Source organism: Salvelinus sp. IW2-2015, unplaced genomic scaffold (genome assembly GCF_002910315.2).
Source record: "Salvelinus sp. IW2-2015 unplaced genomic scaffold, ASM291031v2 Un_scaffold2573, whole genome shotgun sequence".
In the NCBI taxonomy this organism is placed as follows: domain Eukaryota; kingdom Metazoa; phylum Chordata; class Actinopteri; order Salmoniformes; family Salmonidae; genus Salvelinus; species Salvelinus sp. IW2-2015.
In genome coordinates this window covers 7,176-19,194 of record NW_019943883.1, presented here as the reverse complement: position 1 = coordinate 19,194, position 12,019 = coordinate 7,176, and the positions used below count along the sequence as shown (strand labels likewise).

The window sequence follows — 12,019 nt, the reverse complement described above, 5'->3', positions numbered from 1 at the left end:
TCACCTCATCTCCATTCACATCTTGGTGAACTCTCTCCTTCATGAGGAATCCACGCTGAGAGCCTGGACCATGCCAGACCAGAGAGGCCAGCTTCTCATCTCTCATCTCCTCCAGGACACCCAGCAGACCGGCTTTGAAGAACACCTGACCACAGGTTGACGTGGTCAATTATGAACCACAGTCAGGTGGTAACAGACAGAAAGGGTGAATCAAAAGAGAGGAACAAAACCACTAGACTTTGGTTAACCACATAAACATTGTAATCCTGTACAAACAAACCATGGATTGGATGTTTATAGCTGTTAAATTATTGTATAGCTGTAGATTAATAATGTACACTGATATAGATAACTGTAGACATACCTTCTGACTGAAGCACAACGATAATGAATTGAGTATAATATTTTTTTAAACGATTTTAAGAAATAATAAAAAGATGGATAGATCAACTGGAGATTGAATTGAGGTTTAGACGTTTAATTGATCATTTGAAGTTGTGTTTTAGTTGGCATCTCTTGCTGGGTATTTGACTGACCTTGGTGGTCCAAACTTGTATTCCTCGTGATTCACATCAATGGACCCAAGCAAGCTTCTTCAGAAGCCTTTCTTTGTCCATGAACTGGCCCTCGGGGATGACGCTGCATTCAGTACTTTTTACCTGAATCAGAGAAAATGTGTAATCGGTTTGTTAAGCCTATTCTGATGCTTGGGAAAACCCTTGGAGCAAATATTTTCTGTGTGGTGGGTGTGTGTGTGTGTTGTGTGTGTGTGTGTGTGTGTTGTGTGTGTGTGTGTGTGTGTGTGTGTTGTGTGTGTGTGTGTGTTGTTGTGTGTGTGTGTGTGTGTGTGTGTGTGTGTGTGTGTTGTTGTGTGTGTGGTCAGTTGTGGTGTGTGTACCTCTGCTTGAAGTCAGCATAGATGATTCTGCTGGGAAGCCTCCTGCAGACCTAATACTCCAGACACCATTAACCTGAGCGGTGGATAACCAGGAGTTCTCCATCAAACTGCAAACACAACCAAGCTCTTTACAATAGCATAAACAGGTTAAAGATTGGTTCGTTCAAGGTTACTAATATGTACTGATAAGATGCATATTAACTTCATGTTTATTGTACCTGGGTCTTTGACTCGTTGGGATCAGCAGCGTACAAAAGTGAGGATGATGCTCCTCAAGTCTTGGTCATCAGCTTGCCAAGTCTCTCCTGTAAGAGGCGTTACAAACCATGCTCAGAAATCATTCTGATAATCACTACACCTTTGAAGGACTGAATATCCACTTTTAAAAGCTCACCCTGAACTGGGAGGACCACAGTCTGCTGGACACCACCCTGCTTCTTGCCCTTCTCTTGTTGTATCTGTTGTAATGGAGAAAAGTTCAATATATAATGAAAATCAAAGTTACTTCAACACTTATCTTAATGCAAATGCTTGCAAGAGATTGTGTAAAATACACCTATTGTATGAGTAAATTAACCCAGTAAATCACCCAGAGAAATTGTGTGACTATTTAAAGCAGCAATCAGCAGTTGAAACAATAACAAGCAGCTCCCTGCCCTGTTTCAATAAAACATGAGAGATGGGTGGAGAAATGTAACCACTCAAAGTATAGACAGAGCTATGTATTCAAGGACTGACCATCTTGTTTCCCTGTACTTGTTTACAAACATTGGAATAAACAAGCTCAAATTCGCTTCTGATGGGTACGGCGGCTGAACTAAGCTCATTTCTCAAGATGAATGGGTACATATCTTAATAAGTCCACAAATGGATGTATCAACTGCAGATTGACCCTTTAAAGAAAATGAGACTGTAACTAGTTCTTCGTTAAATCTTTTGATTGCTGCTAGTCTTACCCTCAGGTGGGGCAGCGACGTACAGGCCTCCATCAGTTGACTGAGGACTTCCCGTACAGCTGAAGAACTGAGCTCGTTCAGGGGGTCCTTGTTCTTCTCCAGCCAGCCAGTGATGTTGTAGTCCACAGTGCCGGCGTAGTGAACCAGGAGAAAGTGGGCCCTGCCTTGCCTTTGGCTGCTTGGGTTCTCAAACCCTTGTTTTTTGCCAGATGCTGGGCGTACAGCTTGTCTTGAAGGAGTGTCTGAAGACTTGGGGAACATGCACTCCTCTTCAAGGATGAGAAGATGCCCAATGGCTTTATGAAAAGAGATGTATATCACATTAGTGATATTTACATGTAGGATACATTTATTCTTTCAGCAAACATGCTATTATCAGAGTCATCTTCATTTAGGGGCCCATAATAGGAAACATTTGAGTTCTCAACAGTCAGATACGTTGTACCATGTGATAAATCTCACACATCACTCCATTTGAGCTTTGCTGTTGAGGTCCATATAATCTGACAGACAGCTTACCTTCTCAATAAGCTCAATGCAGGCACCAAGTCCATGCCGAAGTCAATGAAGGCCAGACGATTCCCTCCTTCTTGTACTCCTCTTGTTCCAGGACGAACATGTGTGGGTTGAAAACTGTTGCAGTTTCTCATTGGTGAAGTTGATGCACAGCTGCTCATGCTGTTGTACTGTTGATGAATTTCAGAAGGGATAATTTCATCATCATACAAGCTGTAATCCATCTCAATCACAACTCATTGTCTTGTTCTGGTCTCAGACTCACATCAAAGATCTCAAACCCGGCAATGTCGAGCACACGATATAGAACTGCCTTGGATTCTTGGTGTCCAACATCTCGTTGATACGGATGACATCCACAGAAAACATCCTCTCGTAGATGGACTTGGCCAGAGCCGAGACTGAGTATTAACCCGCAATAGATAACACCTCTAATGAATACATGAGATGTTGAACATGTCTAGTGATGGAGGTGAAAAGAGCTTTGGGAAAACACATGACTCTTCAAAACAAGCAATGCACTCATCACCAAAAGATGGATGGTGCTCAGAGAATGGTAGAAGCTGTGTTTTGGCCGCCTTACCTGAGGCACCAGTCTTGTCCCTTGGTCACATACTCGTTGCCGACCTTCACTCTGGGGTAGCACAGAGCCTTCAGCATCTCAGCTAGTTTCAGGCCCACCAGGTAGGCGATTTTATCAGCCACTGGAGAGAGAACCAACATCAACAGACTCAGAAACACAAGATGACTTGTTTCTATGTCACACTGACAAAAGGGTTCGGACAAGTTGTTTTGGGGCTACGTTTCGATATGAACCCACATCAATCAGTTTAAATATTTCTGGAGGTTGGAATTTGGTCTCCATAAATTATCTCCTGCCGGACTTTGATGAGGCTGTCTGTCTGTCTTACGTGTCGTAATTCTATGAGTGGGACTGGGAATGGGACTAATGTCTACATATTGTATATCTATGAATGGACTAATGTTTATAATTGTATATCTATGAGTGGACTGGAATGGGACTAATGTTTAATATTGTATATCTATGATGGGACTGGGAATGGGACTAATGTTTACATATTGTATATCTATGAGTGGGACTGGGAATGGGACTAATGTTACATATTGTATATCTATGAGTGGACTGGGAATGGGACTAATGTTTACATATTGTATATTATTAGTGGGACTGAGAATGGGGCTAATGTTACATATTGTATATCTATAGTGGGACTGGGAATGGGGCTAATGTTACAATTTGTATATCTATGAGTGGGACTGGGAATGGACTAATGTTTACATATTGTATATTATAGAGTGGGACTGGGAATGGACTAATGTTTACATATTGTATATCTATGAGGGGACAGGGAATGGACTAATGTTTACATATGTATGATGACAGTGGATGGGAATTGGGACTAATGTCTTACATATTGTATATCTATGAGTGGGACTGGGAATGGGACTAATGTTTACATTTGTATATGTATGAGTGGGACTGGGAATGGGACTAATGTTTACATATTGTATATCTATGAGTGGGACTGGAATGGGACTAATGTTTACATATTGTATATCTATGAGTGGGACTGGGAAGGACTAATGTTTACATAATTGTATATCTATGAGTGGACTGGGAATGGGGACTAATGTGTTCATATTGTATGAGTGACTCACCCTCTGTGCCGTCTGGCTCGGCCTGCTCCTCACGCTGCTTCTGCTTGAATTTCAAGTTGCCATGTGCAGTACAGCTCCTGTCAGCTTGTAGATGCTCATCTTTTCATCATTACTGAAGCCCAGGACTGTAATGGCATCCTGGCATTAGACAGGAAGTACAACAGTGATGAACTGAACAGTAGTTATCCACATACAGTACACTACAGTTCTGTTCTCTCAGCAGAACAAATGGGATGGATACATTTGACTGCTTCTTAGATCCACGTGATTACACTTGGCCAACACTAGTTGACGACAGAACAACATACATTTTACACAGTTCCACAGGACTTAGTGACACTCTCTTGTGGATGTCTTACATTACAGTATGGGCCTCAAGGTGAAGTGTGAAGGCATGAAGAGTTCCTTGAGGACATGCCTAAATAACTCAAAAGGCATTTAGAATAAAACAGAAAAATACATGAAAATTCCCAGCTGCCACCAAGTTGGAATTGCACAGTGCATTCAGTGTGTACGGTGGTCCTACCCATTCCATATCTAGAATATGATGAACCCTTTGTTTGACTCACGTCTGTGGCATCCAGCTCTTCCTTGTCGTTGATGCTGGCCACAGTGATCTGACCCTGGCTGCACATGGGGAAGTCGTAGGGGTTGGTGGTGATGAGCGCCATTTCTATGGACAACAGAGAATGTCTTGTCAGTTAAATCTCTTAGATTTCTACTGTTCTACCTTTACAGTTTTCTCTCTCTCTCCTTTACTCAGTAGATGGACTCAAGTATTTTATATCACGGTTATGGTTTCAAAGCTATCGGCGGTAGTTTACCAAAGTTACCGTAATCTTCAGTAATTTTGGCAATTAACAGAAAATCTATGGCAACATATCATAACTTTGGTAATTCATTTTTTAATAACTTTTAAAAAATGTATTCATTTTATATTACAATTCTTCAAAATATTTACTTTTGTTTAACAACTGCCCCCAGCTTGATGCCTAAACATTGACAACAAACACATATAATAAAACCGAATGTGTAAAATAATAAAATAAATGATATTTCATGCTGAAACCCTTATTAAACACCAATGGTATTCATTAAGTTGATGGTTCATATCTAGGATAATGTTTTACAGCTTCGTCATTCTATTTTAAATCATAGTATTAGGTTACTTAATATATTTGACATGTGATAATGCCACACAGAGGGTCAGAGATAATACAGACCTCTGGGATCATCTGAAATACCCCAAAGGGCCACTGGATGTCGTATGATAAATGACATCAAATCCTTGAAAGATACTTTCACAATACTTATCAGAGTGCATTACTTGATAGATCTTCCCCAAAGACCTGACTCATATCTAGATGCCTTGTTACGTTGAATGTACTCATTGTAATAGTATTAATAGTGTGGACAATGAATTCCACAGATGGGGGTGGGAATAATTTATCCTGTAACTCTACTTTGCCTTACCAACAACCTCAGGTTTGTGATTGGTCATCATCTGGAAGAAGATGTGGTAGCCTCTCTCATCGGGAAGCTGGAAGGACACTCTGGACTTCTCTAGCAGGTCTGAGAGAGAAAGAGAGAGAGAGATTGAACAAAGAAAAGAGAGAGAGAGAGGCGAGAAAGAGAAGAAGAGAGAGAGAGAGAGCATTAGATAAAGATTATCTCCCCAAAAATCTGTGTGAATTTAGTAAAGAATTGAGAAACAATCAAAATCAACTCACAGGTCTCAATGTCAGCTTTAGCCAGTTTGCTACCTTGGAAGTGAATCCTGATGAATTTACCCTAAAATAGAGCATGGGGGTTAGAAAGAGGATAACTAAATACATCTAACATTTTACTTTGATAGACTCCTTTAAATGTTACAATTTGTCGAACATCTATTGATATAACAAATGGGAAATACTGAAATACATTTGTCCAATATTAGATAACTTTCACAGTATGCCCTTCATACTTACAAAGCGAGACGAGTTGTCGTTCCTCACTGTCTTGGCATTACCGTAAGACTCCAGCAGAGGGTTAGCAGCAATGATCTGATCCTAAAGAGACCCCTGATTGAGACAAACACAAGTTGCTCAGAAATGGTAAAGTAGTAAAGTTAGTTATTCTCGATTGCTTGAACACAGCCACCAAACTGAAATGTGTTAGAAAGGTACAACCTACCTGCATTTTGCCTGGCTCTGCTTCCTTCTTGGCACCAGACACTGCAATGGTGGCAAAGTACTGGATGACACGCTTGGTGTTTACAGTCTTTCCTGCACCGGATTCTCCACTGGTTATTAATATGACAGAGAAACAGGGTTTTAGTAACATGTTTGAATGTCAGATTGACTTACACTAAGAAATAGCATTGAAAAATCCACTGTTTTCCTAACATAAATTAAATATCCACTCACTCATCGACTCATTTCTATGCATTGCCTAATTCATTCATAATGTCATATATTTTAATCACACCCAAGTGACACACATATTGCAGTAGAAACCCTTTCTCAAATGAGATTTCAGTAAACAACTTACGTAATCAGGCGGACTGGTTCTCCTGGTCTGTAACAAAACAACATATTGATTATCATACTAAAGCAACATATGGGGCATTATTGAATTCATAGCATCATCATGGATTTCATTTTGGAACATTTTCATTCAAGGCCAGTGATCAGATATTACCAGCAAACTGTTCTAAGTAGACTAGAAAATAGCAGATACCTCTCTAAAGCACATTTTAACTTCCATCCATCCATCCATCATCATCCATCCATCCATCATCCATCCATCCATCACCATCATCCACCCATCCACTCCATCCCCATCACCATCCCCCATCCATCCATCCATCCATCCATCCATCATCCATCCATCATCCATCCATCCACATCCATCCATCATCCATCCTCATCCATCACAGAGCTCATACCAATCTGCATGAACTGAAAGGCGTTGTCAGAGACGAGAAGATATGGGGTGGAGCCTCCATCCTTTTCTTCCCTCTGTAGGCGTTAACACTCCATGTCGTACACAGGAAGCCACTTGTAGGGGTTCACCGTGGCACAGAACAGCCCAGAGTAGGTCTGGATGAAAGAGATTCAATTAGGGGATAAGAGAAATCAGCTTGGCGTTAACCTGGATTTATGTGAGGATGTGGGTGTACCTATGGTATAGTAATGTAGGTCTACTGTATTGGTATGTTTTGGTGTCTACCATTACTTTATGTGTAGTACTGTATGAGTGTGTATGTTTATACAGGTATCTTACATAGATCATCCATGCTGCATAACGCTCTTTGAGGTTATACAACACAGAGGCTTCATTCAGGTAGGTCATCATGGCATGTCCTCAATTTGTCGTATTAGGGGGTTCATCTGGTAGACATCTGCTTCTTTGAACTCTTTTCCTTCCTGAAACAGTCAGACATCTAGATTATACACAGATCAAACTGGACAGGACTGAATGCTTTAAAAAAACAAATCTTTAAATAAACTGCATCCCCGATCTAATCCAACTACTTTGTTATCAACCACTGATGCATATATGGTGATACTTAACTAGTCAATATAGAATTTCTTATTTAATTAGCAGGATAAAAAGGACGTGTTTGAAGGTTATATTCTGCTTACAAAAAACAAAGAAATGCTTATTAATCAATCTTTTTTTACTTATTTAATTTTTTACAATTGGCATGATAAAAATGAAAAAAGTGTGTCTGCACAATCTTCAATTCTTTTCAAATCAGGCTTACCTCCTTAGTGCCGTTAGGATTGATGACTGTCACAGTACACTTCCTTCAGTCCTGGCAGTGACCAACCCTTAGGTAAAGCTCCTTGGTGTCTGCCACATAGCAGGCGTTCTTTGAATCAAAGGGTGCGGTTTGTGCCTCCATCCTCTCTTTCTCAGGCTTACGGAGGTATATGGCAGCCTTGCCGTAGATCTGCATCTCCGCGTCCGTACTCATGGTGACGGATCACTAGGAAAGAGACAAAACAAGAAACATGATTGACTCTGTGGTGCTTCCTCCACAGTCAACAGAGTTGTGAGTGGCATCTCTCACAGAACATTTGTCACTTTTCTTATGAAGACTCAAACTATGTCTCACCTTGTTTTTCCCCTCCTACAGATGAATTTGTACTTCTTGGAGAACCCTGGGAAACATTAGGTTGTTGTGAATATGCACAAGTCGAAAGCTATTTCATTTAGCCCCCCGAAGAGGTAGAAAACATTTAGAATGGTATAATTCAACACAATCATGAGAGCCTTGTCCAATTCAGCTACAGGTGCAACTGGTAACTTTCATTTTCCTCATGGCAACTGAGTTTACTACACATTCGGTCAAGAATTCAAATAAATACCCCTGAAAACCCAGTTGCATTATAGACCAACCCCTCAATTTACAAACAGCAGGAGCACCACTTTTGGCCCGTAAATAAAAGCTACATGTTTCAAGTAAAACACATTTAAAGTAAAAACATTTTAAATGAATGCCAGTTGATTGCATATTGTAAAATCTGACAATGCAGAAATAATGTAAATAGTAAATGCAAAAGTCAACTGAAACAGTGCAGTTAGCTACCGCCTCAGCTGCTGAGTGCTAAGATGACACAAATGTAAACATCTAAGGAGGTGGAGAGTCTTACCACAGAGGAAGAAGGTGTCTGACTTCAGGATGCTGGGGTCTCTGCCTGCTTATATCTGGTTGAAACTGCCAACCAAGCAAAAGTTAATTATGGACCACTCTGGTAAAGGAAATGAATTGGATGAGAGACCTCTGTATTTCTATGTCTCACTAGCGCCACCAACTTGCAGGAGAACCACACTCCAATTACATGACATTTTAATGCAATTTTTATCTCTAAATTGAATTGAGTTAACATCAATAAAAGATGTCATTACTAATAATTATGACAGTATCAAAAGTTTGAGGTATCAGATTGACTCCAATGTTTCTACCATTGCCCCTGAAAATACTGTAATTGAGTTCCTGTTCACCCAATACCATCAAAAACATTTCAGAATAATCTCACCTTATTTAATTCAATTTTAGTTACATTCATCTTTATCAACAACTTAATATTTGTATTTTGACCAATTTTTTTAAATATTTTGCTCGCAAACAAATCTGAGCTGTCTCCTCAGTCACGTCATACTTGTGATCTATCATATTAAATACATATTTAAAAGCTTCAACAGAAACATTTAGGCTTTCAGTTACAACTCATAAAAGTGTTAAATCAACTGTGTAGTTATTTATCTACAGTATGATCTATTGAAGATGCTGCAGGAGCTTTTATTTGTCTCACATTTCAGTTGTCTAAAACGGTCCAGGAGGATTCTTAAGGCTTACATAACATCAGTACAGTATTTCAATCATCTTATCCACTCATATTTCTGACAGGCATGTAGCTGCCTCAAACTTGTATTACACTCTGAGGTAAACCGTTTAGCAGCTGGCTTCTATAAAACTGCTATAAAGTGAATAGGGGATAGTTACAGTAAAGTAACATATTCCTTTCCATTTCCATTCCATTTTAATTAATCCTTTACAATACAGTTTTAATATCTTTCTAACAGACAGCTCTAGCAACTTGTGAGGGAGCCACCATCAGCAGAGACATTTCTTTAAACTATRTTTAATACATGTAATTCAGCAATGTAATGCACACACACTAGATGTTAACGTATTTTAATGTATGTAAATTGAAAAGTCTTTTGTCTGTAATGTCTTTTTTGGTTATGTGTCGGACACCAGTAAGACTAGCTGTCACCATTGGCGTCGGCCAATAGGGATCCTAATAAATCACATCAGGAAGTTCTTCCTTCAAGTCAGGCATTTCACATTCTTCAATATCTATCTCATCTTTGCTGTATTCAAACCTCTGCATTAAATAGTCATTTAAATGTTCTTTGTGTCTAATATGGTACAGCTAAATTAACGTTCAATAGGGTGAATCCGTACATAACGTTCAGACAGAAATGTATTGTGTAGAACAGATATGACTGTCTGTCAGGTAGAATAGAGAATCATGTCAGCTCTATTCAATACGTTTCTATCAGCAATGTTGAGAACATTTCACCTGAATACCTCCTGTTTGTTCTGTGAGCAGTGTCCACCCAGCACATCAGTACCAGAAGCCCCATAGCGGGGAGAGTTGCTGGATGCACTAGTTGAGCAGATGCCACTGTTATTAGACAGAATATATTTACTTGGCGTGTTTGTGGGTGGAGAGAACATCAACACCATGCAGACTAAGAGTTTATGACATTCAAAGTTATTTTAATGCGCAAAGATCTGGCATGATATTCGACCTGTGTTTTTGTATCAGAGGGACATAGTGCTGGGGTGGAATAAGAGCCTGCACACRATGCYGATGGGCTGTCCAGAACAGGAGTTCTGCAGGCTTCTGACATACTGTTAACTGCCAGATGTCACTAAACCGTTGAGTAAACTGTCATTATAAAACTGTCATTGTACATATTTAACATATTTTGGCAGGACCTTGGGAGGATCAGACAATAACTCTTGATCCAAGACATTTTAATGGTGCTTTCAACAACTTAGGCTGTTCTCGCAAAGTAGTTTAATCACCACAGACAGGAGTTTTCCTGAGACACGCAAGAGCCTTGGCACACGGCAGCACTTTTTACATGATTCAATCCGTTAAAATGTCACAGCCAGTCAAAATATATGACATGTCACATGCCATGGCATGGATCCCTAAAACAACCGAGCTGGACTTCATTCAGATCAAATTTTTCAGGTCACAAATCAATTCAGTTCAATTCAATTCAAAGGGCTTTATCGGCCGAAGCAAGTGAAATAGATAATAAACAAAAGTGAAATAAACAATAAAAAATGTCCAGTTAACATTACACTCACAGAAGTTCCAAAAGAATAAAGACATTTTAAATTACATAGTATGTCTATATACAGTGTTGTAATTATGTGCAAATAGTTCAAGTCCAAAAGGGAAAAGAAATAAACATAAATATGGGTTGTATTTACAATGGTGTTCGTTCTTCACTGGTTAACCTTTTCTTGTGGTAACAGGTCACAAATATTTGTATATATACTGCTGTGATGGCACACTGTGGTATTTCACCCAATAGATATGGGAGTTTGTCAAAATTGGATTTGTTTTATAATTCATTGTGGGTCTGTGTAATCTCAGGGAGATATGTGCCTCTAATATATCTTGGTAAGTCTATTATGGGGTGAGTGGGCTAATGTTGAGGACTATCGCTAGTTAGGTTAGATAATGTGCTGTTCTGTAGCGGATCTCTCTGTGGTCACATTACGGTTATGAGGTCTTTTCAGCGTGCAGTGTGAAGTCATGGAGGGCTAAATGTAATATTCATCTCAGACATTTACAAGGAAAAAACACATGGATCAATGTAGCTGTTGTGTTTTCTAGCGAGCTTTACAGACCTTTAGACAAACATAGAACATGTTACAAGAAGTAGTTCAGATAATTACCCCCCTGTCAGTGAACTCCTCCAGCCAATGGGCACGTTCCAAAACTGAGTGTCACAATTACATGATATGTCAGTGAACCTCTCCAGCCAATGGGCACGTTCCAAAACTGAGTGTCACAATTACATGCAGCCGAAAGCCGTTTTGGAATGTGGACCTTGACATAGAAATGTCAAAGTATCAAATCCCAACTGCTGAGCTGTTGTTGACACTCCAATTTCATCCCATACAGTCGATGGCAGAGTTACGGAAGTCACCAAAGCAACAGATGATTTACGAGCCAATATGGCCATGTTCAGTGTCAGAATTACATCCAGCTTCCACAGCAATCTCTAAGGTCATTTAGCATTGCTTCATTGCTTTGTTGGCAGATCTGCTGCTATTTGAGCCGTGTTCCAGAGGATACAACCCGCTTCTTTATGGACCGCTTTATTTTTACACTCACCAACTTGTTCATGGAATTAGGATCAGGCCACACCGTCCCCGCTCTCATCC

General features: G+C 39.8%; 1 long non-coding RNA gene and 1 pseudogene across 1 annotated transcript; both read right to left on the bottom strand.

Moving 5' to 3' along the window:
• Positions 1-8,741, bottom strand: part of LOC112074304 (myosin heavy chain, fast skeletal muscle-like) — a 22,818-nt pseudogene extending 14,077 nt beyond the window's left edge.
• LOC139025372 (uncharacterized) lies at positions 62-933 on the bottom strand. Its single transcript, XR_011476948.1, has 3 exons — positions 899-933; positions 537-659; positions 62-145 (listed from the first exon to the last, which is right to left on the bottom strand). It is a non-coding gene; the product is annotated as an uncharacterized lncRNA (long non-coding RNA).
• Positions 8,742-12,019: the final 3,278 nt, after the last annotated feature.